General features: G+C 44.9%; 1 protein-coding gene and 1 pseudogene across 2 annotated transcripts in view; one reads left to right on the top strand and one right to left on the bottom strand.

Annotated features, from left to right (window-relative positions):
- The window catches only part of LOC309543479 (CD209 antigen-like protein A), a 106,524-nt gene that overhangs the window by 51,008 nt on the left and 27,859 nt on the right, over positions 1-27,657 (bottom strand). The gene's annotated exons all lie outside the window — the stretch shown is intronic.
- Positions 14,991-16,172, top strand: LOC309543480 (annotated as a pseudogene). The gene has a single exon. The product of its transcript is annotated as an uncharacterized misc_RNA (transcript).

Below are 27,657 nucleotides of genomic sequence, written 5' to 3'. Positions count from 1 at the left end.
GAGTACTCAAAACAGCGCAACAAGGCACACAGGTCTCGCATGGAGGCCCAGTTATTGGTGGTGAAGTGGTGCTGTACCGCAGAGCGACTCATGCGTGCGTGCTGCAGCTGAAACTCCACTATGGCCTGCTGCTGCTCGCACAGTCTTTCCAGCATGTGCAAGGTGGAGTTCCACCTTGTGGGCATGTCACATATGAGGCGGTGAGCGGGAAGGCCGAAGTTACGCTGCAGCGCTGACAGGCGAGCAGCAGCAGGGTGAGAATGCCGAAAGTGCGCACAGACGGCCCGCACTTTCTGCAGCAGCTCTGACATATCGGGGTAGTTTTTAAGGAACCTCTGCACCACCAAATTCAGCACATGCGCCAGGCAAGGGATGTGCGTCAAACCGGCTAGGCCCAGAGCTGCTGTGAGATTTCGCCCGTTATCGCACACCACCAGGCCGGGCTTGAGGCTCGCTGGCAGCAACTCATTTGTCTGCTGTTCCATGCTCCTCCACAACTCCTGCGCGGTGTGTAGTTTTTCCCCCAAACAGGCAAGTTTTTAAACTGCTTGCTGTCGTTTACCCCTGGCCGTGCTGAAGTTGGTGGTGAAGGTGTTACGTTGTCCGGATGAGGAGGCGGTAAAGGATGAGGAAGCGGAGTAGGAGGAGTTAGGAACAGGAGGCAAACTGAAGCACCCTGCAATCCTCGGTGGTGGAAGGACATGCGCCAAATTGCTATCCGCCTCAGGCCCATCCACCACTGCATTTATTCAGTGTGCCGTTAGGGAGATATAACGCCCCTGACCGTGCTTACTGGTCCACGTATCGGTAGTTAGGTGGACCTTGGCACAGATGGCGTTGCGCAGTGCACACCTGATTTTTTCCCCCACTTGGTTGTGCAGGAAGGGATGGCTTGCCTGGAAAAGTAGTGGTGGCTGGGCACGATGTACTGTGGGACAGCCACCGACAGGGGAGGACTGGGCCAGGGGGCAGGGGGGCAATTGCCCCCTGGGCCGCTCTGATACCCCGTAAAAAGGCTGCACCACTTTTGCCACAGACATGGCTAAAGAATTCCTAGTGAAGAGAAGTAAAACATCCCCACAGTTGACCTACTGAGTGCGGGATGAAGACAAGGACAGAGCGCAGCCTCCCCCCCAGCATGGATGGTGTAAACTGTGTCTAAACGGAGGCCGGTTCCATGCCCCACTGGAGACTTTCCTCCCCCGGCCAGCCCTGAGTTAAGCCATTGAGTAGAGAACACCTGGAGTGGAGCTTCAGCCTGGAATGGGGGTCAGAAGGAGGCCAGGAGGAGGGAGAGTGGGAGGGCGGCCGTGTCGCTGCACCATGGGCCTCTGGTTTGTGCTTTAACCCCGGGCCGAAAGTTGGCAGTCAGCCCCTGGCCACCGACATAAGGTTTTTAAAACTGTGCGTCTCCGCCAGACGGAATGAAAGCATTTCAAAGGCCAAGAATTTTGAAATGCTGGCATTCAGGGCCAGGGATCGCGGGTGGGTAGGGGGGTACTTCCTCTTCCTCTCAAGTGTTTGGGAGATGGAAAGCTGAACGCTTCCACGGGACATTGTGGAGATGGTTGGTGACCCAGGTGGTGGTGTTGCTGACAGATCGTCTGTTTGCGGGGTGGCAGGTGCTGGTATCACTATAGATTTGGCTGGAGCGGCCGAGACTGCAGCAGAAGAGGAAGCAGGATGAGCCAGAGACGTTTCTTGGTTTTGAAGGTGTCTACTCCACTGCAGCTCGTGCTTTGCACTTAGATGCCTGATCATGCAGGTTGTGCTCATGTTGAGAAGGTTTATGCCTCACTTCAGGCTCTGATTGCACAGGGTGCAAACCACTCGTGTCATGTCATCAGCACATTTTCTAAAGAACTTCCACGCTAGAGAACTCCTTTGAGCTGGCTTTGGTGCGCTCGTTCCCTTGCTGCGTTGGGCAATAGCAGGCGTAGTGTCTAGGGCACCCTCAAATCTTCAGAAGTATGAGATGAACCCCAAAAATTGGAAAGGTGTATCTCACACGTACCAACACAGACTATCCCGCAATTTAATTGTTTATACCCAAAGGTTTTTATTGAATAGCGGAATAGAAAATATGATCAAAAAAAGTGTATGTATCTCACACGTACAGAACCACACTAGGCCCCAATTACTATTTTTTGTACCCCTAAAGGCAGGATGAGGAGTAGGATGAGTTTGGAAAAGGCAGCACCCTCAAATCTTCAGAAGTATGAGATGAACCCCAAAAACTTGGAAAGGTGTATCTCACACGTACCAACACAGACTATCCCGCAATTTAATTGTTTATACCCAAAGGTTTTTATTGAATAGCGGAATAGAAAATATGATCAAAAAAGTGTATGTATCTCACACGTACAGAACCACACTAGGCCCCAATTACTATTTTTTGTACCCCAAAAAGGCAGGATGAGGAGTAGGAGGAGTTTGGAACAGGCAACACCCTCAAATCTTCAGAAGTATGAGATGAACCCCAAAAATTGGAAAGGTGTATCTCACACGTACCGACACAGACTATCCCGCAATTTAATTGTTTATACCCAAAGGTTTTTATTGAATAGCGGAATAGAAAATATGATCAAAAAAAGTGTATGTATCTCACACGTACAGAACCACACTAGGCCCCAATTACTATTTTTTGTACCCCTAAAGGCAGGATGAGGAGTAGGAGGAGTTTGGAACAGGCAGCACCCTCAAATCTTCAGAAGTATGAGATGAACCCCAAAAACTTGGAATGGTGTATCTCACACGTACCAACACAGACTATCCCGCAATTTAATTGTATATATACCCAAAGGTTTTTATTGAATAGCAGAATAGAAAATATGATAAAAAAAGTGTATGTATCTCACACATACAGAACCACACTAGGCCCCAATTACTATTTTTTGTACCCCTAAAAGGCAGGATGAGGAGTAGGAGGAGTTTGGAACAGGCAGCACTCTCAAATCTTCAGAAGTATGAGATGAACCCCAAAAACTTGGAAAGGTGTATCTCACACGTACCAACACAGACTATCCCGCAATTTAATTGTTTATACCCAAAGGTTTTTATTGAATAGCGGAATAGAAAATATGATCAAAAAAAGTGTATGTATCTCACACGTACAGAACCACACTAGGCCCCAATTACTATTTTTTGTACCCCTAAAAGGCAGGATGAGGAGTAGGAGGAGTTTGGAACAGGCAGCACCCTCAAATCTTCAGAAGTATGAGATGAACCCCAAAAATTGGAAAGGTGTATCTCACACGTACCAACACAGACTATCCCGCAATTTAATTGTATATACCCAAAGGTTTTTATTGAATAGCGGAATAGAAAATATGATAAAAAAAGTGTATGTATCTCACACATACAGAACCACACTAGGCCCCAATTACTATTTTTTGTACCCCTAAAAGGCAGGATGAGGAGTAGGAGGAGTTTGGAACAGGCAGCACCCTCAAATATTCAGAAGTATGAGATGAACCCCAAAAATTGGAAAGGTGTATCTCACACGTACCAACACAGACTATCCCGCAATTTAATTGTTTATACCCAAAGGTTTTTATTGAATAGCGGAATAGAAAATATGATCAAAAAAAGTGTATGTATCTCACACGTACAGAACCACACTAGGCCCCAATTACTATTTTTTTGTACCCCTAAAAGGCAGAATGAGGAGTAGGAGGAGTTTGGAACAGGCAGCACCCTCAAATCTTCAGAAGTATGAGATGAACCCCAAAAATTGGAAAGGTGTATCTCACACGTACCAACACAGACTATCCCGCAATTTAATTGTTTATACCCAAAGGTTTTTATTGAATAGCGGAATAGAAAATATGATCAAAAAAAGTGTATGTATCTCACACGTACAGAACCAGACTAGGCCCCAATTACTATTTTTTGTACCCCTAAAAGGCAGGATGAGGAGTAGGAGGAGTTTGGAACAGGCAGCACCCTCAAATCTTCAGAAGTATGAGATGAACCCCAAAAATTGGAAAGGTGTATCTCACACATACCAACACAGACTATCCCGCAATTTAATTGTTTATACCCAAAGGTTTTTATTGAATAGCGGAATAGAAAATATGATATAAAATTGGTGTGATTTATCAATAGCACATGTGAACAGCAGTGTCTTATATCATTCAGCTCTGCTGCAGGCCACAATTTAATTTTTTTAACCCAAGGCTGTATATTGAATAGTGGAATAGAAAAAAGTGTATGATTTTTGAAACCACTCAATAATAGCACATGTGCACACTGAACACAGCAGTGTATGATCAGAGTCAGCACAGCACAGCTGAAGAAAAAACACTGCACACAGTGACTGTTAGAAAAATATTTTTTTCCCTCCTCCTCCTCAGTGGGCAAAAATGATTGTGTTCACTGCACCCCACACACACAGCAAAATCGATGTGGACCACTGACACCTGCCTATCTCCAGCCTCTCCCTAAAAGGATTGATAAGATCGGTCACTGCAAACCCCCCCACACACAGCAATATCGATTGTAGAACACACTGTCTGACCCTAAAAATCAGCAGCCTCTCCCTAAAAGGATTGATAAGATCGGTCACTGCAAACCCCCCCCCCCCCCCCCACACAGCAATATCGATTGTAGAACACACTGTCTGACCCTAAAAATCAGCAGCCTCTCCCTAAAAGGATTGATAAGATCGGTCACTGCAAACCCCACCCCACACAGCAATATCGATTGTAGAACACACTGTCTGACCCTAAAAATCAGCAGCCTCTCCCTAAAAGGATTGATAAGATCGGTCACTGCAAAATCGATTGTAGAAAACTGACCCTAAAAATCAGCAGCCTCTCCCTAAAATGCCCTACAACTCGCCCTGCCTAACACACTCCGACCTGTCCCTCAATTCTATGCGGACACAAATGAGTTTTGCCTGTCTGTCCCTAATCAGCAGCCAGCACGTATTATGTGTGCTCTGTCCCTGAACTACACAGCAGAATGACGCAGCGGCGCTCGGTCTCAAACTTAAAGACTTGGTCACATGCTTCAGATGGCCAATCACAGCTACTAACACATTTGTAGGCATGGCTGGGATGGCTTAAGGCACACCAGTTAAACGCTTGTTGATTGGCTGTTGAAAGCCCGCCATGAAAAGCGCGCCAATGCATACAAAACCCGGAAATAAAACGACCGAACACGGATTTTTACCCAAATATACAGTAAAGTTTTCGGTTTTCGGGTCCGTGTTCGGGTAACAAAAATCCAATTATTCGGTACGAACACAAATAATACAGTCCGTGTTCGCTCAACCCTAGTTAGGATCTATACAGGTATGGACTGGGTAATGTGTTAGGATCTATACTGGTATGGACTGGGTAATGTGTCAGGATCTATACTGGTATAGACTGGGTAATGTGTTAGGATCTATCCTGGTATAGACTGGGTAATGTGTTACAATCTATACTGGTATAGACTGGGTAATGTGTTAGGATCTATACTGGTATAGACTGGGTAATGTGTCAGGATCTATACTGGTGTGAGCTGGGTAATGTGTTAGGATCTATACAGGTATGGACTGGGCAATGTGTTAGGGTCTATACTGGTATGGACTAGCTAATGTGCTAGGATCTACATACTGGTATGGACTGGATAATGTGTTAGGATCTATACTGGTATGGATTTGGTAATTTGTTAGGATCTTTACTGGTATGGACTGGGTAATGTGTTAGGATCTATACAGGTATGGACTGGGTAATATGTTAGGATCTATACTGGTATGGACTGGGTAATGTGTTAGGATCTATACTGGTATAGACTGGGTAATGTGTTTAAATCTATACTGGTTTGGGCTGGGTAATATTTTAGAGCTATACTGGTATGGACTGGGTAATATTTTAGGAGCTATACTGGTATGGACTGGGTAATATGTTAGGATCTATACTGGTATGTATGACGTTGGCGGGTATCAGACCCCTGGCCTTTTTATCCACCCCGTGACCAAAGACCAAGCAATCTCACACCCTGCCGTCACTTGTGTAACAATGCCACTCTCAGCTGCACCCAGCACACAGATTGTCCAGCTCGCGGGACCACAAACTAGATGCCAGCAGACTGAGAGCGATTGTCACCGGGTTAATTAAACGATTAACCCTTTCTCTGCCACCACCTCTACGTTATAATGAGCAGAGAGGACGCTCGTGATTTTACAAATATCAATTATGACTTTATAATAACTGTCTGTAACACACCCACTGTCACCTCAGACAAGAATGGTTCAGATAGGTTAGCCTAAACAGTACAAATATCAATTATGACTTTAAAATAACCGTCTGTAACACATAGTAGCGCGCTTCAGGAGGCAGGTTTGTTTGGGTCAGTTTGCGTTTAAGAGCTTAGAGACAAAGTTAATATTTTTCAAAATAATGTTTACAGAAAAATGGGTTACAAAGAAATAGAGACACAATACAGCAATGGAGAAATATGAAGAGAAAGGATGAAAATACTTGCATTAAAACGGTCCTGGTATTACCTTAGTTTTGGAAGCTGAACATGTGATATTTGATTTCCCTTGAGCGATGTTATGGCCTCGATGTTAGGATCAGAACTGGCAGCTCTCTCAGTTCCTGTGTTTTTCTCTGACCCTCCAGGGGGTGTCACCAGAAGTACTCTGAGTCTATAAACTGAGTCTATTAACACAGATTCATTAAAAACACTCATATCTGGAGCATGAAACGGTTACATGCTTGAAACCGATATTTGATGGTCCGTTTTTGAATTGGCTTTCTACAGACACTAAACATGGGCTATCTCAGATTAACCCCTGACCTGTACGGCATTGGATCGCTAGCTTGTCTTTCCTAGTCTTTCCTAGGCATGAAGGTGTCCGTGTTGGGTCTTAATTCGATTGGTATTTTATGGGGCACCCAAATATCTACTTTTTGTTAATATGTTATGTTCGGGTAAAAAGATATGACTTGAGCACGGATTGTGAGATGTACCTTAACAATTTGGGCTTTGGGAATTTACAAGGCCGCTTCAATGGACATCTGCTCTGACCCCCTGCTGTCCTCGGAGACCCAACTCCTGCTAGAAGGGCTGAAAAGACTTTATGACCTTCCAACCAGGATGTGTTTGAAGATAAGGCACTCGAGTGAAGAGCAGGGGGGGGGGGGCTATCTCTGCGGAGTACACATTTGCTGTTACAGCTTACTGGAATTTTGCCTGTGTCAGTGAACAAGATGGATGCCGAGGACAAGATGGTGTCGATACCACAATACCATTACAGTATGGACTGGGTAATATGTTAGGATCTATTCTGGTATGGGCTGGGTAATAAGTTAGGATCTATATTGGTATGGGCTGGGTAATATGTTAGGATCTATACTGGTTTCGACTGGGTAATGTGTTAGGATCTATACTGGTATGGACTGGGTAATGTGTTAGGAATAGGGTTGAGCCAACCCAGACTGTATTGTTTGTGTTCGTACCGGACTTTTGGGTACTCGGTACCCGGACCTGAACATTTCACTGTATGTTCGGGTACTGTCCGTTGTTCTGTAATGTTATTTGATGTTTTGGCGCGGTTTTAATGGCACGCTTTCAACAGGTGCAAGGCAGCCAATCAGCAAGCGTTTTACTAGTGTGCCCTAGAAGCCATCACAGCCATGTCTACTAATGGCATGGCTGTGATTGGCCAGTGCAGCATGTGACCCAAACTCTATATAAGCTGGAGTCACACAGCGCAGCATGTAACTCTGCTATAACTACTGTAGGGAGAGGTTCCTGAGGCGCATTAGGCCCTGCCAAATACTGCTGTAAGGTTATGTCACCTACTCGCAGATGAGAAAGGTGTTTCACTTGTGCGTGTAGCTGGCAAAGATCAACCACGTCCTCTCCTTGCAACAGGAGCTCCACCAGCAGCACCACAACCCAGCACTAACATGGTGGAGCAGTATGTGTGCACAGGCCTAGACGTACCGAATGATGGGTCTGCCCCCTTCAACTGCTGGCTCTCCAAATTGGGCACATGGCCTGAGCTTGCCCTTTATGCCTCGGAGGTGCTGGCCTGCCCTGCAGCCAGTGTATTATCTGAATGTTTATTTAGCACAGCTGGGGGCGCTATCACAGACAAGTGCAGCCGCCTGTCCAGAGCCAATGCGGACAAGCTCACGTTCATTAAAATGAACCAGGCATGGATCCCACAGGACTTGTCCATACCTTGTGTAGAATAGACATATATACTGGCCTTACCCAGCCATTGTTGTATTTTGATCTTTCTCACTCTTTTGGGGTGTACCCTAATTTAAAAAGAAATAAAATAAAAAACAAAAACCAGTGTTGTTTACCTCATCCTCCTCCACCGCCTCTTCCACCTACACCACCACATCCACCGCGACCTCAACCTCCTACTCCATATGGGCCTCATCCTCTTCCACTGCCGCCGCTGCTTCCACCTACACCGCCTTATCCTCCGCCACCTCAACCTCCTACTCCATATGGGCCTCGTCCTCCTCTAACATCATTCAAGATGATTATTTTTTATTTTTCAGTTTTTTATGTTATTTTAAGTTATTTCCCTATCCACATTTGTTTGCAGAGCACTTTGCCATGCTCTTAAGATGTTTTTGCTGCCATTTGCAGCCCTCTAGCCCTTTCCATGTTTGTTTAAGAGTAGAGTTGAGTGGACACCTGGATGTCCGTGTTCGGCGGGTTCGGCCGAACTTGAAAAAAAAGTCTGGGTCCGTGTCCCGGACTTTTTCCGAACTTTACCTGGACACCGAACCCAATTGAAGTCAATGGGGACCCGAACTTTCAGGCACTAAAATGGCTCTAAAACACCAATGGAAAGGGCTAGAGTGCTGCAAATGGCAGCAAAATGTAGTTAAGAGCATGGCAAGTGCTCTGCAAACAAATGTGGATAGGGAAATAACTTAAAACAACAAAAAAAAAAACAGAAAAATAAAACAATGTTCTTCATCTGTGAAGGACGAGGCCCATATGGAGTAGGAGGGAGGTTGAGGTGGTGGTGGATGTGGCGGTGTCATAGGCTTGCGCACAGGGTGTGCCTGGGCACACCATAATCACCTAGGGCACATTAGCATTATCGCTCTGTTTGCCAGTGAGGAGATGGGAAAGATCTCCCTCGGACCTGCTCTGCCATAAGAGAAGTGCCACACACTTCTACCCTGTTTCCCTTAAAATAAGCCCTACCCTGAAAATAAGACCTAGCGTTAATTTTGGGGATGGCTGCAATATAAGCCCTACCCCAAAAATAAGCCCTAGTTAAAGTTGTTCTAAAAACATTTAATCCATTTTGTAAAAAGATTATATAATGTGCAGTGTGTCTCCTTTTGCAACTTTATTGTGGAAAATAGATTATTTACAGCGCGCTGGGCGCTCATATGACCTGAGGTAGATCTCCTCTCCTCGCGGTTTACGTCAGTGGCCCCTCACTCTGCAGTGCAGAAAGCGGGGAAGAAGAGCTCCGGTGGGTCATGTGAGCACCCAATGGCACTGTAAATAAGGTATTTTCTACTATAAAGTTACAAAAAGAGACACATTGCACACTCTATAATCTATTTACAAAACGGATTATATAATTTTATAATGCCTTTAATCAAGGTTTATTTTTGGGATTACTGAATGTCCTAATGCTGACTCCTGAGAAGACAGGGGACGCAGGAAATTTTTTAAAAACATTTTATTGTTTTTATTCCAGGTTTTTTAGAACAAAGAGAGGGGTAAATGACAAAATACAAGCACTGTGCTGTCTATCATGCCTTAAAGAATCAAGATTTTTTTTTTGTTAGGGTTACAACCACTTCGTCATGGTGACATGACTGTTTTTGAATAAATGTAAATTATTGTACATGCCGTAAATAAATAAGACATCCCCTGAAAATAAGCCCTAGTGTGTTTTTTGTAGCCAAATTTAATATAAGACCCGGTCTTATTTTCGGGGAAACATGGTATTTCACTTTGCCAGCAGGGAGAGTAATGTACCGGGGCCATATACATGTAGGCAAACACATGCATGTGTATTTAAACTTTGGGGTGCACACCCTAATGCAATAGGCTGCGCACACCTATGGGCGGTGTAGGTGGAAGCGGCGGTGGAGGAGGACGAGGTAGCCAACACTGCTTTTTTTCAGTCATTTTAAATGAGAGTACACCCCAAAAGAGTGAGAAAGATCAAAAATAGAACAATGGCTGGGTAAGGTCGGTATCCATCTCTATTCTGCACAAGGTACGGAAAAGTCCTGTGGGATCCATGCCTGGTTCATTTTAACCCTCCTCTTATGTTAGAATTCCGTTACTATCCATGATGTTAGGGTCGGTTTTGACCCGTGTTTTAAATCAGCCATAAAATACCCTCTGAATAATTATTTATCATCAAATTTGTTTCTTACCTCTTGGTTACCTTGTTAGGCTTCTTTATCCTTGAAAAGATTGGTTTTAATATTTTTGGTGTGACCCCTTAGACCTTTCTATTGATAGCATACCTCTCATTTTCACATTTAACAAATGGTAAAATAAAGTCAGCAACTCTGAAATGTATTGGTCCTATGTTTCTTCACTTTATTTAGAGAAGCAGACAAGCAGGAAAAGAGATAGGCCCCTCCCTAACTACAGCTCACAGGGTCGAGAGATGATTGGCTGTCACTGTTACTAAGCAGAGAGAGTGTTTATGATTTCAGTTTTGGAACTTATTAGTGTCCTAAAATCCTATATTATGACTGGGTCAGAATTTACCCTAACACCATGAACGTCTTAATTTTCACCACAGTATTTTATAATTTAGTGAAAAGGATTCTTTTTCTATTACATTGTTTAAATAGAGGTTCCTGACAAAGTAAAAAAATCTTGATGCAATAAACAAATTTATGTGATACTTATAGACATTCAAAACCTGAACACGGGTCATAAGAGGAGGGTTAATGAACGTGAGCTTGTCCACATTGTCTCTGGACAGGCGGCTGCTCTTGTCTGTGATAACGCCCCCAGCCGTGCTAAATACCCGTTCAGATAATGCACTGGCTGCAGGGCACGCCAGCACCTCCAAGGCGTAAAGGGCAAGCTCAGGCCATGTGCCCAATTTGGAGACCCAGAAGTTGAAGGGGGCAGACCCGTCATTCACTACATGTAGGCGTGTGCACACATACTGCTCCACCATGTTGGTGAAATGCTGCCTCCTGCTAAGACGTTCCATATGAGCTGCTGGTGCTGCTGTTTGTTGTGGCGTGCTGACAAAGCTTTTCCACATTTCGGCCATGCTAACCCTGCCTTCTGAGGTGCTGGCGGTGCCCTGGTTGCGTTGGCGACCTCTTCCTCCTCCTCCTCTACCTGGGCCTTGTGCTTCCATTGTAGCCCCGCTGTCAGGTGGGAATGCCAGCAGCATCGCGTCAAACACAGACTAGGCCCCGATTACAATTTTTTGTACCCTGAAGGCAGGATGAGGAAGAGGAGTAGGAGGAGTTCGGAACAGGAGGCAAACTGAAGCGCCCTGCAATCCTCGGCGGTGGAAGGAGATGCGCCAAACAAATTTAAAAAGGTGTATCTCACATGTACCGATACAGACTATGCCGTAATTTAATTTTTTACACTCAAACAGGGTGTATATTGAATAACGGAATAGAAAAAATTTTATAAAACGGTGTATCTCACACGTACAAACACAGACTAGGCCCCGATTTTAATTTTTTGTACCCTAAAGGCAGGATGAGGATGAGGAGTAGGAGGAGGTCGGAACAGGAGGCAAACTGAAGCACCCTGCAATCTTCGGCGGTGGAAGATGCGCCCCAAAAGATTGGAAGGTGTATCTCACGCGTACCGATACAGACTATGCCGCAATTTAATTATTTTTACCCCAAGGGTGTAGATTGAATAGCGGAATAGAAAATATGATATCAAAAGGTGTATCTATCTCACACGTACAGACCCAGACTAGGCCCTGATTACTATTTTTTTGTACCCCAAAGGCAGGATGAGGAGTAGGAGGAGTTCGGAACAGGCAGGAGGCAAACTGAAACACCCTGCAATCCTCGGCGGTGTAAGATGAGCCCCAAAAATTGGAAAGGTGTATCTCACACGTACCGATACAGAATATGCCGCAATCTAATTCTTTTTACCCCAAAGGGTGTAGATTGAATAGCGGAGAAGAAAAATTTTTATAAAACGGTGTATCTCACACGTACAAACACAGACTGGGCCCCGATTACAATTTTTGTACCCTAAAGGCAGGATGAAGATGAGGAGTAGGATGAGTTCAGAACAGGCAGGAGGCAAACTGAAACACCCTGCAATCCTCGGCGGTGTAAGATGAGCCCCAAAAATTGGAAAGGTGTATCTCACACGTACCGATACAGACTATGCCACAATTTAATAATTTTACCCCAAGGGTGTAGATTGAATAGCGGAATAGAAAATATGATATCAAAAGGTGTATCTATCTCACACGTACAGACCCAGACTAGGCCCTGATTACTATTTTTGTACCCCAAAGGCAGGATGAGGAGTAGGAGGAGTTCGGAACAGGCAGGAGGCAAACTGAAGCACCCTGCAATCCTCGGCGGTATGAGATGCACCCCAAAAATTGGAAAGGTGTATCTCGCACGTACCGATACAGACTATCCCGCAATTTAATTATTTTTACCCCAAAGGGTGTAGATTGAATAGCGGAATAGAAAATATGATATAAAATTGGTGATTTTTCAATAGCACATGTGAACACAGCAGTGTCTTATATCAGTCAGCTCTGCTGCAGGCTATGAAGGGAAAAAAAAAAGAAAATCCCCCTTTAAGTTTGTCATTTTTAAAAAGATTAGTACAGACTATGCCACAATTTTATTTTTTTAACCCAAAAGGGTGTATATTGAATAGTGGAATAGAAAAAAGTGTATACATTTTAAAATCACTCAATAATAGCACATGTGAACACAGCAGTGTATTATCAGAGTCAGCAGCACTGAAGGAAAAACGCTGCACACAACTGACTGATAAAAAATATTTTTTTCTCCCTCCTCCTCAGAGGGCAAAAAGATTGTGTTCACTGCACCACCCCACACACAGCAAAATCCATGTAGAACACTGACCCTGCCTATTCTCCAGCCTCGCCCTAAAATGATCGATAAGATCGGTCACTGGCACTGCAAACCCCCCACACAGCAAAATCGATGTAGAACACTGACCCTGCCTATTCTCCAGCCTCACCCTAAAATGCCCTAATAACTCGCCCTGCCTGCACTCCGACCTGACCCTGAATTCTTTTCGGACACAGTATAATTTTTCACTGTCTGTCCCTAATCAGCAGCCAGCACGTATGATGTAGGGATGATCGAACTTTTGAAAAGTTTGGTTCGACCAGAACACCCGAATTTCCCAAAAGTTCGGTTTGGATTTCAGAACCCCATTGAAATCAATGGGACCCGAACTTCGGTAATCAAAAAACACAATTATTAAGCCCTAAAACCCAATAAATGCCCCTAAAAAGTTCCTAGGGTTCTGGGTCATGCCCCATTAACTATTAATCACACAAAAAAGTTCTTAAAAATTGTCATTTTTGATTAAAAAAAGCCAATTATTGAAAAAAAAAAAAAAAAAGAGAGAGATTTTTTTGATTTTTACTTTGGATTTAGTATCTGGGGGGTCTAAAAGGTGTGCATGTGAAGTTTCAGCTCTGTAGCATGTCCTGAACCATGAAAAAAAAAAAGATAATTTTTCAGTAGAACAGGGATGTGGGTCGGGACCCTCCTTTAACTTTAACACCTATATGATCTTTCTTTCTGGTTCTGGACATGCTACAGAGCTGAAACTTCACAGGTACACCTTTTAGACCCCCCAGACACAAAATCACACAAAAAAAAGTTCTTAAAAATTGTCATTTTTGATAAAAAAAGCCAATTATTGAAAAATTAAAAAAAAAAAAAAGAGATTTAATAGAAGGCATTTTTTGGGGTTCTTTGCAGTCAGGAAAAACATCTGAACTTGTGTATAGTGGTACTGTGCACAAGTTCTGATGTTTTGCCTGCCTCCAAAAACCCCCAAAAAATGCCAGCAAAAACACACCTGGGCATTTTTTTTTTTGACACTAGCGTTTTTTTGGCATTTTTTGGGGTTCTTTTGAGGAAGGCAAAACATCTGAACTTGTGTATAGTGGTGTATATACACACATCCATATATTAATATACACACCTAGACATATATAGGTGTGATAGTAGCAGAAATATATGCTTGCGCTAATGAAATCATTTACAGTAATATATTTCTGCTACTATCACACCTATATATGTCTAGGTGTGTATATAAATATATGTATGTGTGTATATATACCACTATACACAAGTTCAGATGTTTTGCCTGCCTCAAAAGAACCCCAAAAAATGCCAAAAAAAACGCTAGCGTAAAAAAAAAAAAATGCCCAGGTGTGTTTTTGCTGGCATTTTTTGGGGGTTTATGGAGGCAGGCAAAACATCAGAACTTGTGCACAGTACCACTATACACAAGTTCAGATGTTTTTCCTGACTGCAAAGAACCCAAAAAAATGCCTTCTATTAAACCGGCAAGGTGTTACAGCAGCGAAGCCAACCTCCTGTCTGAAAGTTTTCTAATACAAACAATCTTTTTTTTATGGTTCTGGACATGCTACAGAGCTGAAACTTCACATGTACACTTTTTAGACCACTCAGATCTGAAATCCAAAGTAAAAATGAAAAAATTTCTTTTTTTTTTTTTTTTTCAATAATTGGCTTTTTTTAATCAAAAATGACAATTTTTAAGAACTATTTTTGTGTGATTTTGTGTCTGGGGGGGTCTAAAAGGTGTACCTGTGAAGTTTCAGCTCTGTAGCATGTCCAGAACCAGAAAAAAAAAAAGGATTGTATGTATTAGAAAACTTTCAGCTCAGGGGGTAAGCTTCTCTCCACACCTTGCCGGTTTCAAAGCAGGCATTTTTTTGGGTTCTTTGCAGTCAGGAAAAACATCTGAACTTGTGTATAGTGGTACTGTACGTGTACAAGTCAGAGATCATGCTCTTCGGAAAGTGGTTCCTGCCTTCTTCTGCATCCATCCCTTTCAGCATCAAGACGGTCTTCATCAAAATTCTTGGAGTTTGGTTTGGAGCTGAGGGCGCAGCCCTGAAGTCTTGGGAGGAGAGACTGTCCAAGATGAGACAAAAGTTTGGACTATGGAGCCTCAGAGAACTCACCATCGAAGGGAAAACACTGGTACTCCGCAGCGAGATCCTCCCTGTGTTGCAGTACCTCGCCCAGGCCTGGCCCCCCCCGGGTCAACACCTGCAAGGCCATCACCAGGGCGGTGTTCCACTTCATCTGGGGCTCCAAGATGGACAGAGTGAAGCGAGCAGTCATGTTCAAGGAACCCCTCAAGGGCGGTAAGGGCGTGCCCGACATCGCAACGTTACTGGGGGTGTTCTTTGCCTGCAACTGCATCCGCAGAACTTTGATTGACAAAACTTCGGACTCTGGAGGCAACTCCATGTCCCGTTTTTTCCTCCTGCCTCTCTGGAGGTCCCTTGGATGGGACAAATGGGACAGCTCCATCCCCTACAACTGGGACACTCCTTGGTACTACTTGGACACTTTCAAGTTCATCAAGGAGCTGGGGCTGCATGGAGTTAAGCCCGACTTGTGGAAGCCAAAAACTATCTACAAGTTGATCAGAGCATCGGACATTGCTGAGACTGTTCCAGGCCTCCCTTCAGCCACTTGCAAAGTGGTCTGGAGGAATGTTTCTTCAAAGGGACTCACCAACAGGCATAAAGATCTGGCGTGGATGGCTGTCCAGGGGGGTTTGCCACTCAGGACATTTATGCATGCCAGAAACTTGTGCAGATTCAGGCACTGCCCCTTTTGTATCATCCATGAGGAAACGTCATTTCACGTTTTCTGGGAGTGCTCATTTGCACAGAGCCTGTTGAGGGCCTTGGAACCTGAACTGAGAGACTTTGTTCCACAGACTGCATCACACATTTTGCTGTGCTGAATGGACTTTTTCATGGGACTTTTTCCCAAGAGGACATTGACAACGCCTGGCGGGTGTTGTGTTGCTTTAAGGACGCTTTATGGTGCGCCAGAAAGCGCCTTATCCACCAGAGGGAGAGGATGTCCATTGAGGACTGTCGCAGACTGATCCACAGTCTGCTCAGAGACTATAACCTGATGGATCTCATGGAGGAAGAGGAGGTCTGAAGATTTCCCCTTCCCCCACTCTCCCTTGTGTGTCTTTGTCCATTCAATAAAGCTTCGGGCCTGTGATTTCATTCCCCCTCCCCCTACCCCCACTCTCCCACCCCCCATCACACCTGTTGCTTTTTTGAAATGTTTATTATTTTATATCGTTTAAGGAATGCAACGTATAGATAACGTATTTTTCAGTTTCATGCTTCAGGGGTATTGCGGCGTCATGCATGATGTGATGGCACGGGGTATCCTTACTCCGCACAACACATCAGGCATCATACCGCAGAATGAATGTATGTGATTGAATGTATTTATTAGTATGACCGGAAATGTATTGTAATGTAGTGTATTTATGCGCTGCGTCGCAGTACAGGGGAGAATGTACCCCGACAAAAGTATTGTTTTTTGTATATCTTTTATGCAAAATAAAGATTACATTTTCAACAAAAAAATTAGTAGGCATGGCTGGGATGGCTTAAGGCACACCAGTTAAACTCTTGTTGATTGGCTGTTGAAAGCCCGCCATTAAAAGCGCGCCATTACATACAAACCCGGAAATAAAATGACCAAACACGGATTTTAAACCCGAACATACAGTAAAGTTTTCGGGTCCGTGTTCGGGTAACAAAAATCCAATTATTCGGTACGAACGCGAATAATAAAGTCCGTGTTCGCTCAACACTATTGAAGAGGCATTTTAAAGTTCGGGTCTACATTGACTTCAATGGGGTTCGGGATCGGGGCAAAGTTCGGGTTAAGTCTGGTTCTCGAACCCGGACTTTTTTTTCAAGTTCGGTTGAACCCGCCGAACCCGGACATCCAGGTGTTCGCTCAACTCTAGTTAGGATCTATACTGGTATGGACTGGGTAATGTGCTAGGATGTATACTTGTATGGACTGGATAATGTGTTAGGTTCTTTACTGATATGGACTGGGTAATGTGTTAGGATCTATACTGGTTTGGGCTGGGTAATATTTTAGGAGCTATACTGGTATGGACTGGGTAATGTGTTAGGATCTATACTGGTATGGACTGGGTAATGTGTTAGGATCTATACTGGTATGGACTGGGTAATGTGTTAGGATCTATACTGGTATGGACTGGGTAATGTGTTAGGATCTATACTGATATGGACTGAGTAATGTGTTAGGATCTATACTGGGATGGACTGGGTAATGTTTTAGGATCTATACTGGGATGGACTGGGTAATGTGTTAGGATCTATACTGGTATGGACTGGGTAATATGTTAGGATCTATACTGGTATGGGCTGGGTAATATGTTAGGATATATATTGGTATGGGCTGGGTAATATGTTAGGATCTATACTGGTATGGACTGGGTAATATGTTAGGATCTATACTGGTATGGACTGGGTAATGTGTTGGGAAATAAAGGATGCCACCTCGTTTGATGAAAATGAAAATGATCACCCTACAGAGGGCTGAATTCCAAGATACCCCGAAAATCAAAGTGAAAAAATCATGCAGCAGGCTAGTCCATTTTCCTGAAATGTCATTGCAGCAACTCAGAATGGCCCTCAGTAGTTTGTATGCCCCCCATGTGCTTGTATGCATGCCTAACAATGTCGGGGCATGCTCCTCTTGAGACAACAAATGGTGTCCTGGGGTATTTCCTCCCAGATCTGGACCAGGGCATTACTGAGTAGTGATGGGACGGTTCGCGAATGGTTCTTGCAAACTCGCTCAAATGTCCCATTCTTTTTAATGGCAGGCAAACAGGGAAAACCTCCAGGTCATATTTGCAGCCACAAAATACTTACTAGCTGTGCACACATAGTCCCACAACATGGACACTGACATACCAGAAGTATTGCTATTGGAAAAGTTGCCATAAAAAAAAAATGTTTTTTTCAGCAAAAAAAAAATATTATTATTTTTCTAAATCAGCCAGAACTGACAGCAGCAGGTAAATACATGTCAAATACATATAGGGTCCATTCACACGTCTATAAAATGGGTCCGCATCCACCATTACACAATTTAGCTAAATGTTTACAGATCCATTGATTTTCAATTCTAGTCTGAAAAATTAGGCATTATCCTGGACAGGATAAAGAAGTAAGTGTCGGCCAGTACAGGCCCCAAAAATTTGCCAACATGAGTTCACCTGACAGCAAAGAACTTTGTATACTGTGGCTGGACGTACATTAGGCATTCACAGGTAGAGATGGCCTTGCGGTTTGCCCGGCGGTTGGTTCGCGGCAAATTTTGCTTGTTCGCTACCCACCAATTTTGCGAACACATGGCGTTGTTCGCGGCGGCCATATTAGTTTACATTGGGGAGAACTTTGACCCATGACACAACCGCCAGGAATGGGACAGCCAATTAAAACATTTCAGCACATGGACATGCCCCCTACCCTATAAATAGACCTGAGCTGTCGGACATTTCTCATTCCGCTTTTTGCCAGCGTATGGAGAGGTTGCCTGTGCTCTTGAGGGAGAGATTGCCAGAGACAAATAGCTCTGTGAAGATCCACAAAAGTCCTTTTCAGGGCTGGTATTTCGATATAGGTCTACTAGTATCTTTTCAGGTTAGGGGCAGGTATCCAGTCGGTGCTTTAGGGGCAGTTAGAGATCGGCAGCAGTCACACAAATTGCTCTGTTAATGTCCACAAAAGTCACTTAAAGGGCTGCAAAATTTTTGGTAATAGCTGTGCAGTGCACTAAAAAGGGGAGGGGAGGGGGGTAATCCACAGTATAATATACTTTGTAGAAAGCATATTATAGTGCACCCTCTTCTGCACCCTCCTCATCCTCTCTATCTGCACCCTCTTCACGCTCTGCTGTGTGCACCCCCAAAGACACCACCAGAAACACCACGTACCCTCCACTTGAGTCACTGAAATTATTTTCTGATCCATCACAAGACGTTTGCGATGCGCAGCCATTTGTGGAATCGGATCAGGAAGAGGAGGAAGCAACACCCGCCACTCAGCAGTTTGACGACAGTACCCAGATCAGCCCAAGGAGGTTGGTCCCCGCTGTTGCTGCCTAATCCGAGATCTCGAATGTTAGTGGTGGGGAAGGTGACGTGGATGATGACGAGTCTATGGATGTCACGTGGGTGCCCACAAGAGAGGAAGAGGAAGGGAGTTCAGAGGGAGAGATGGACCGGAAGATAGGGAGGAGAGGCAGGCAGAACTTGCATTGCACAAGAGGTACAAAGCAGACTGCAAATGTATCAGGAGCGGGCCATCAACCATGTACAGTCACATCTGGCGCTCCCAGGATGCCGGCACATGAGTATGCCGGCACATGGCTCCGCAGTGTGGGCTTTTTTAATGTGTCCGTTGCTGACAACAGTGTTGCCATCAGCAGCCTTTGCAGTCAACGTGTAAGTCGCGGTAAGTCCAACACTCACCTAGGGACAACCGCCTTAAGAAGGCACCTGAACTCCCATCACCGAGCCCAGTGGGAGCAACACCGTCAGAACCCCCAAAGCCACACTCCAGGCTCTCACCGCCCAGCCCCTTCTCCTTCTCCTTCTTCTCTCTCCTCACATTTGTCCTCCACTCCACCTTCCATGATGCTGTCGTCACGTTGTTCTGGAAAAAGGCAGGCTTCTGTGGTCCAAATGTAGGAGCAAAAAAATATGATGACGCCGGATAACCCTCTTGCCCAACGTTGGTGCCAAGATACATCTGACCACAGACACATGGTCTAGCAAACACGGGCATGGTAGGTATATCACTTTTACTGCCCACTGGTTGAACCTTCTGACGGCCGTCAAGCATGTAACCTGTGGCACCTGTGTAGATTTAGTTTTACCACCATGGATTGCAAGCAGGCCTGCCTCTTCTCCTCCTCCATCCTCCCTCTCCTCCTCGGCTGACTCTTCCTTTTCCACTGCTACCATCTCTTCCACTGCGCCGCCTAAGATCCCTAGAACCTATTCCACATGCCAGGTGAGAAGTTGCCATGCTGTGCTGCGGCTGTTGTGCCTGGAAGCCAAGAGCCACACTTTTCCTGCACTCCTTTCAGCTTTGGGTTCACAGGTAGATCAGTGGCTGACACTGCTGAATTTGACAGTTGGTAAAGTGGTGTGCGACAACGGTGCCAATCTGCTGAGCGCGCTGAAACAGGGCAAAATAACACACGTGCCATGCATGGCACACGTCCTGAACTTGGTGGTGCAGCGATTCGTGGCCAAATACCCTAGGGTTCAGGACGTCTTGAGGCAGGCCAGGAAAATCTCGGGCCATTTCAGAAGATCTTACACAGTCATGGCTCGCCTTACTGACATTCAGCGGCGACACAACCTGCCCATCAGACGTCTTATTTGTGATTGCCCGACGCGATGGAACTCAACGTTGCATATGCTTGATAGGCTGCTCCAGCAGAAACAAGCAGTTAACGACTACCTGTACAAACTTTGCGGCAGGACATGTTCTGGGGAGCTTGAGTTTTTTTCACCTCGCCAGTGGCTGCTCATGGGGGACGCATGCAGACTTCTGCGGCCATTCGACGAGATCCCCAAACTGGTCAGTCACAGCCAGGGTGCCATAAGTGACATCGTACCTTACGCCTTCTTTCTGGAGCGTGCATTGCATCGTGTCATTGATCAAGCCATCAAGGAGCAGGAGCAGGAAGATGAGGAAGTCGCAATGTTGGATGAATTCCCAGTGGGTGCTACTCCATCTGAGACAAGTCAACAACAGGATTCTGAAGAGGAGTCAGAGGAGGATAGTGCTGGGGGGGGGGGATGAGAAGGAGCAAGAAGAGCATGCTTTAAACCTTTCTGGGATCCCTGGTGTTATCTGTGGATGGGGGGAGGAGAACAAGGATGACATTATCCTGGATGATGAGCTGGAAGCAGGCCACTACACCGCTTCCAGTTTAGTGCGAATGGGGGCCCCCGTATAAAAAGCATAAAGGCCAAGGACCAGTACTGGGTGGCAACGTACTTAGACCCCCGGTACAAACAAAAAATGGCGGAAAAGATACCACAATCACAGAGGACGGTCAGAATGCAGTGCTTCCAGGCCTTGCTGCGGGAAATGCTGCATTCTGCTTTTGCATGCGCTGGCAGAGGAATTTCCAGTCACAGAGAGACAGTTGCGGGTAGCAATCCAACAGCGCCTGCAAGAAGAGGGCGGTTAGAAGATGTCTTGGTCACTTCAGATATGAGATCCTTCTTTCAGCCGAACCATCTACAGCTGTACTCCCGATCCAGCATGAGGGAACACCTAGACTGACAGGTGTCTGACTACATCAGGTTAACGGCCGATGTGGATGCTCTGAGGAGTGATGAACCCTGGACTACTGGGTGGGCAGGCTTGACCTCTGGCCAGCGATTGCGCAATTTGCAATGAAAATGTTGGCTTGCCCCTTGTCCAGTGTCTTGTCCGAAAGGACGTTCAGCGCAGCAGGGGGGGATCATGACCGATAAGCGCACTCGCATAACTCATGACAGTGTAGACTACCTCAAATTTTCAAAAATGAATGAGGCATGGATCTCTGAGGAATTCAACACATGTGACCAGTAGACCATGTTTCATTGAAATTCCTCATGCCAGGCCACAAATATCCGCCAGACCACCATCCACCCACAACAATTCCTGGTCCTTGGCTTCGCTACATACAGCGGCATAAAAGGCATTTCATGTCCATTGAATGGCAAATTTTTGGGGCCTTTCAGGACCGACAATTACTTTTTCTGTGAATGCCTAATGTACTGTACCTCCAGCCACCAAATACTAAATTTTTTGCTGTCAGTTAAACACATGTGGGCTAATTTTTGGGGCCTATACAGGCCGACACTTCTGTATACTGTGAATGCCTAATGTACCTCCAGCCATCAAATACTACGTTCTTTGCTGTCAGTTAAACCCATGTGGGCTAATTTTTGGGGCCTACACAGCCCGACACTTACTTCTGTATACTGTGAATGCCTAATGTACCTCCAGCCATCAAATACTACATTCTTAGCTGTCAGTTAAACTCATGTGGGCTAATTTTTGGGGCCTATACAGGCCGACACTTACTTCTGTATCCTGTGAATGCCTAATGTACCTCCAGCCACCAAATTCTACGTTCTTTGCTGTCAGCTAAACCCATGTGGGCTAATTTTTGGGGCCTATACTGGCCGACACTTACTTCTGTATCCTGTGAATGCCTAATGTACCTTCAGCCATCAAATACTACGTTCTTAGCTGTCAGGTAAACCCATGTGGGCTAATTTTTGGGGCCTATACAGGCCGACACTTACTTCTGTATCCTGTGAATGCCCAATGTACCTCCAGCCATCAAATACTATGTTCTTAGCTGTCAGTTAAACCCATGTGGGCTAATTTTTGGGGCCTATACTGGCCGACACTTACTTTTGTATCCTGTGAATGCCTAATGTACCTTCAGCCACAGAATACAGCATTCTTAGGTGTCAGGTAAACCCATGTGGGCTAATTTTTGGAGCCAATACTGGCCGACACTTACTTCTGTATCCTGTGAATGCCTAATGTACCTTCAGCCACAGAATACAACGTTCTTAGCTGTCAGGTAAACCCATGTGGGCTAATTTTTGGGGCCAATACTGGCCGACACTTACTTCTGTATCCTCTGAAAGCCTAATGTACCTTCAGCCACAGAATACAACATTCTTAGCTGTCAGGTAAACACATGTGGGCTAATCTTTGGGGCCTGGAATGGCCTACACTTCTGTATCCTGTGAATGCCTAATTTTTCAGACTGGAATTGAAAATCAATGGGTCTGTAAAGGTTCCACCAAATTGTGGAATAGAGGCGGACCCATTTTACAGATGTGTGAATTGACCCTATATGTATTTGACATGTGTTTACCGGCTGCTGTCAGTTCCGCCCTGGCCGATGTTGGTCCATCACTATTAACAGGACATTGGTGTCATGTTATGACATGTTATGACAGTGGTTCTCAAATCCGGTCCTCCGGACCCACTAACAGGCCAGATTTTAAGTATTACCTTGGGGGATGCAGACTGGAATACTGCAATCACTGAGAAGCAAATGAGATCACCTGTGATGTAATTTAGTTATCTTGCAAACCTGGCCTGTTGGTGGGTCCCGAGGACCGGATTTGAGAACCGCTGTGTTATGACATATGTACTTCTACGAATGTATTTGTAGGAGGGTTTTTTTTTTTCGTTTTTTCTAGTTTTCCTTTTTCTTTTTTTTCTTCTTTCTCTCTGCTATTCTACAGCTATGGAGTGGCTCTGCTGTATGGTAGATATACTCCATGGAGCCAATCACTATCTTTATGCCTATAACTGATGATTTGATGAAAACCATCATAGTGAGTAATGTACATAGAGGCTGGCACTTACGGATGGCTGATTGCTCCAGGCCTTGTGGGCCAGTGGATTGCTACATTGAATGGGTAAACAAGAGGCCACCCAGCTGCTCTCCGGTGGCCCGTGGTAGTGAGAGGGGAGTAATTATGGGGGTTAGCTCCCTGTTCCCAAGGTTTTTTTTTCCCTGTTTAAGTGTTTGTATGGCCTGCCCAGATAACGTTAGTAAAATTTATAATGCGTAGAGGAAAATAAATTGTTGCTGGAGAGGGGCGAGGGATGAGTGCCTCTTATTGGCCATCTCTTCCCACACCCCCACATAATTCATATAATATAAAAAAAAAATATATTTTTTTTTCTTTCTTTGGCTCTAGGGGTATTAGATTGAGTTTTTTTTCCCCTTTTTCTTTTTTTTTTTCTCTTTTTTGGGGTCTTCCATGGAGAAAATTAGGTTGTTATCACTGAACACAAAGGGACTTATCAACCAGAGAAAAGACATATGTTATGGGCTGACTTGAAGGGATTGAGGGTAGATGTGGCTCTGGTACAGGAGACCCACTTCAGAACTAATAATTTTCCGGTTCTCCAGTCTAAATACTATCCTAATGTTTACCATTCAACTAATAAGGACGCTAAGTCCAGGGGTGCCTCTGTCCTCATCGCTGCCAGGTTACCCTGGACTTTCCGAGATTCTATGTTGGATCACCATGGCCGCTTTGCTTTTGTAAAGGGTCTTATTGGAGACGTTCTGGTTACGGTGGTTTCCCTTTATGCACCCAATTCTCAGCGAGATGTTTTTCTATGTATTGGATAAATCGTCCGATTTTGGTGAGGGCCAGTTAATTGTGGGTGGGGACCTAAATATCACTCTGGTCCCATCGATTGATGTTTCGTCAGGGTCCTCTATGACCCCTCCCAGGGTACATAGGGCAGTGTCGCGCTCCCTCAATCACGCTCAATTAATATATGTATGAGCGGGACTATACATTTTTTCACCATCTTATCAGATCTACTCTTGACTCGAATACTTTCTGGTCCCACACGCACAACTTCATTCAGTGATAGGGGTATCTATAGGTAATATCACCTGGTCGGACCATGCCCCAGTGATCCTCCACTACCGCTTGGGGAGGCCATTGTCGACCTCCTCAAGAGTGTAGATTAAATGAGAGTATTCTACAGAGCCCAGGGGTACTAACAGAGGTAACCGAGGCTCTTAGGGAATACTTTAATCTCAATGAGACCGATGATTGCTCGGTGGGCACGTTATGGGAAGCTCATAAACCCGTCATACGTGGGGTTTTGATTAAACATGGTGCTCGCATTAAATGGGAGTGAAAGGCCTCCCTCCGCTCGCTATTGTTACACTTACAGAAGGTGGAAGCGTGCCATAAACATGCCCAAACACCAACTAATACGCAAGAGCTGGTTACTACATGTCGGCAGATTATGGATATTCTCCAATACAGAGCCAAGGCGGCTATCCAAAGAGGGAGGAGAATAGGGTATGAATTAGGAGACAAATGCGGTAAAGCACTGGCAAAAGCAGTGCGCAACCTTAGGTCATCATCATATATCTCCCAGGTCAAGACCAGGCAGGGCAAGAAATTAATTATGCCAACTCAGTTGACACAAGCTTTCCGAGAGTTCTTTAATGACCTATATAATCTTCAAGACCCATCACTAGTGTTGAGCGAACACGGACTGTATTATTCGTGTTCGTACCGAATAATTGGATTTTTTGTACCCGAACACGGACACGGACACTTTACTGTATGTTCGGGTAAAAATCCGTGTTCGGACGTTTTATTTCCGGGTTTTGCATGCTTTGGCGCTCTTTTCATGGCGGGCTTTCAACAGCCAATCAACAATCGTTTAACTGGTGTGCCTTAAGCCATCCCAGCCATGCCTGCAAATGTCTCAGTAGCTGTGATTGGCCGTCTGAAGCATGTGACCAAGTCTTTATAAGTTCGAGGCAGCCGCAGCGGCGTCATTATGCTGCTTAGATTCAGGGACAGAGCACACATCAACGTGCTGGCTGCTCATTAGGGAAAGATAGGCAGGAAAAAACCATTTGTGTCCGGATAGAATTGAGGGACAGGTCGGAGTGTTTAGGCAGGGCGAGTTGTAGGCATTTTAGGGATAGAGTCTGCTGAATTATATAGGGTCAGTGTCTTCTACAAACTACAATCGATATTGCTGTGTGGGGGGTGGGGTCTGCACTCAATCCTGATCTACGATCTCTTCTCAATCCTGTTAGGGACAGAGTCTGCTGAATTTTAGGGAAACTGTGTTCTACAAAATACAATCGATATTGCTGTGTGGTGTGGGATTGGAGATAGGCAGGTGTCAGTGATCCACATCCATTTTTCTGTGTGTGAGCTGCAGTGAACACAATCTTTTTGGGCTGCAGTGAACACAATCTTTTTGGGCTGCAGTGAACACAATCTTTTTGGGCTGCAGTGAACACAATCTTTTTGGGGTGCAGTGAACAAAATCTTTTTGGGGTGCAGTGAACACAATCCTTTTTGGTGTGCAGTGAACACAATCTTTGTGGGGTGCAGTGAACAAAATCCTTTGTGGGGTGCAGTGAACACAATCTTTTTGGGGTGCAGTGAACAAAATCCTTTTTGGGGTGCAGTGAACAACATCCTTTTTGGGGTGCAGTGAACACAATCTTTTTGGGGTGCAGTGAACAAAATCCTTTGTGGGGTGCAGTGAACACAATCTTTTTGGGGTGCAGTGAACACAATCTTTTTGGGGTGGAGTGAACAACATCCTTTTTGGGGTGCAGTGAACAAAATCCTTTTTGGGGTGCAGTGAACAAAATCATTTTTGGGGTGCAGTGAACACAATCTTTTTGGGGTGCAGTGAACACAATCTTTGTGGGGTGCAGTGAACACAATCTTTTTGGGGTGGAGTGAACAACATCCTTTTTGGGGTGCAGTGAACAACATCCTTTTTGGGGTGCAGTGAACACAATCTTTTTGGGGTGCAGTGAACACAATCTTTGTGGGGTACAGTGAACAGAATCTTTGTGGGGTGCAGTGAACACAATCTTTGGGGGGTACAGTGAACACAATCTTTGTGAGGTGCAGTGAACACAATCTTTGTGGGGTGCAGTGAACACAATCATTGTGGGGTGCAGTGAACTCAATCTTTGTGGGGTACAGTGAACACAATCTCATACTGAAGGTTTGAGGGTGCTGCCTGTTCCATACTCCCCCTACTCCTCATCTAGCCTTTTAGGGGTACAAACAATAGTAATTGGGGCCTAGTGTGGTTGTGTACGTGTGATATACATACACTTTTTTGGGATCATATTTTCTATTCCGCTATTTAATCAAAAACCTTTGGGGATCAGTTAAATTGGGGGATAGTCTGTGTTGGTACGTGTGAGAGAGATCCACCTTTCCAAGTTGTTGGGGTTCATCTCATACTTCTGAAGGTTTGAGGGTGCTGCCTGTTCCATACTCCCCCTACTCCTAGCCTTTTAGGGGTACAAACAATAGTAATTGGGGCCTAGTGTGGTTGTGTACGTGTGATATACATACACTTTTTTGGGATCATATTTTCTATTCCGCTATTTAATCAAAAACCTTTGGGGATCAGTTAAATTGGGGGATAGTCTGTGTTGGTACGTGTGAGAGAGATCCACCTTTCCAAGTTGTTGGGGTTCATCTCATACTTCTGAAGGTTTGAGGGTGCTGCCTGTTCCATACTCCCCCTACTCCTAGCCTTTTAGGGGTACAAACAATAGTAATTGGGGCCTAGTGTGGTTGTGTACGTGTGATATACATACACTTTTTTGGGATCATATTTTCTATTCCGCTATTTAATCAAAAACCTTTGGGGATCAGTTAAATTGGGGGATAGTCTGTGTTGGTACGTGTGAGAGAGATCCACCTTTCCAAGTTGTTGAGGTTCATCTCATACTTCTGAAGGTTTGAGGGTGCTGCCTGTTCCATACTCCCCCTACTCCTAGCCTTTTAGGGGTACAAACAATAGTAATTGGGGCCTAGTGTGGTTGTGTACGTGTGATATACATACACTTTTTTGGGATCATATTTTCTATTCCGCTATTTAATCAAAAACCTTTGGGGATCAGTTAAATTGGGGGATAGTCTGTGTTGGTACGTGTGAGAGAGATCCACCTTTCCAAGTTGTTGGGGTTCATCTCATACTTCTGAAGGTTTGAGGGTGCTGCC

This window comes from Pelophylax lessonae (assembly GCF_965119305.1).
Source record: "Pelophylax lessonae genome assembly, contig: HAP1_SCAFFOLD_57, whole genome shotgun sequence".
NCBI lineage: Eukaryota > Metazoa > Chordata > Amphibia > Anura > Ranidae > Pelophylax > Pelophylax lessonae.
The sequence above is the reverse complement of the archived record's forward strand: the minus strand, read 5'-3'. Positions and strand labels throughout refer to the sequence as shown.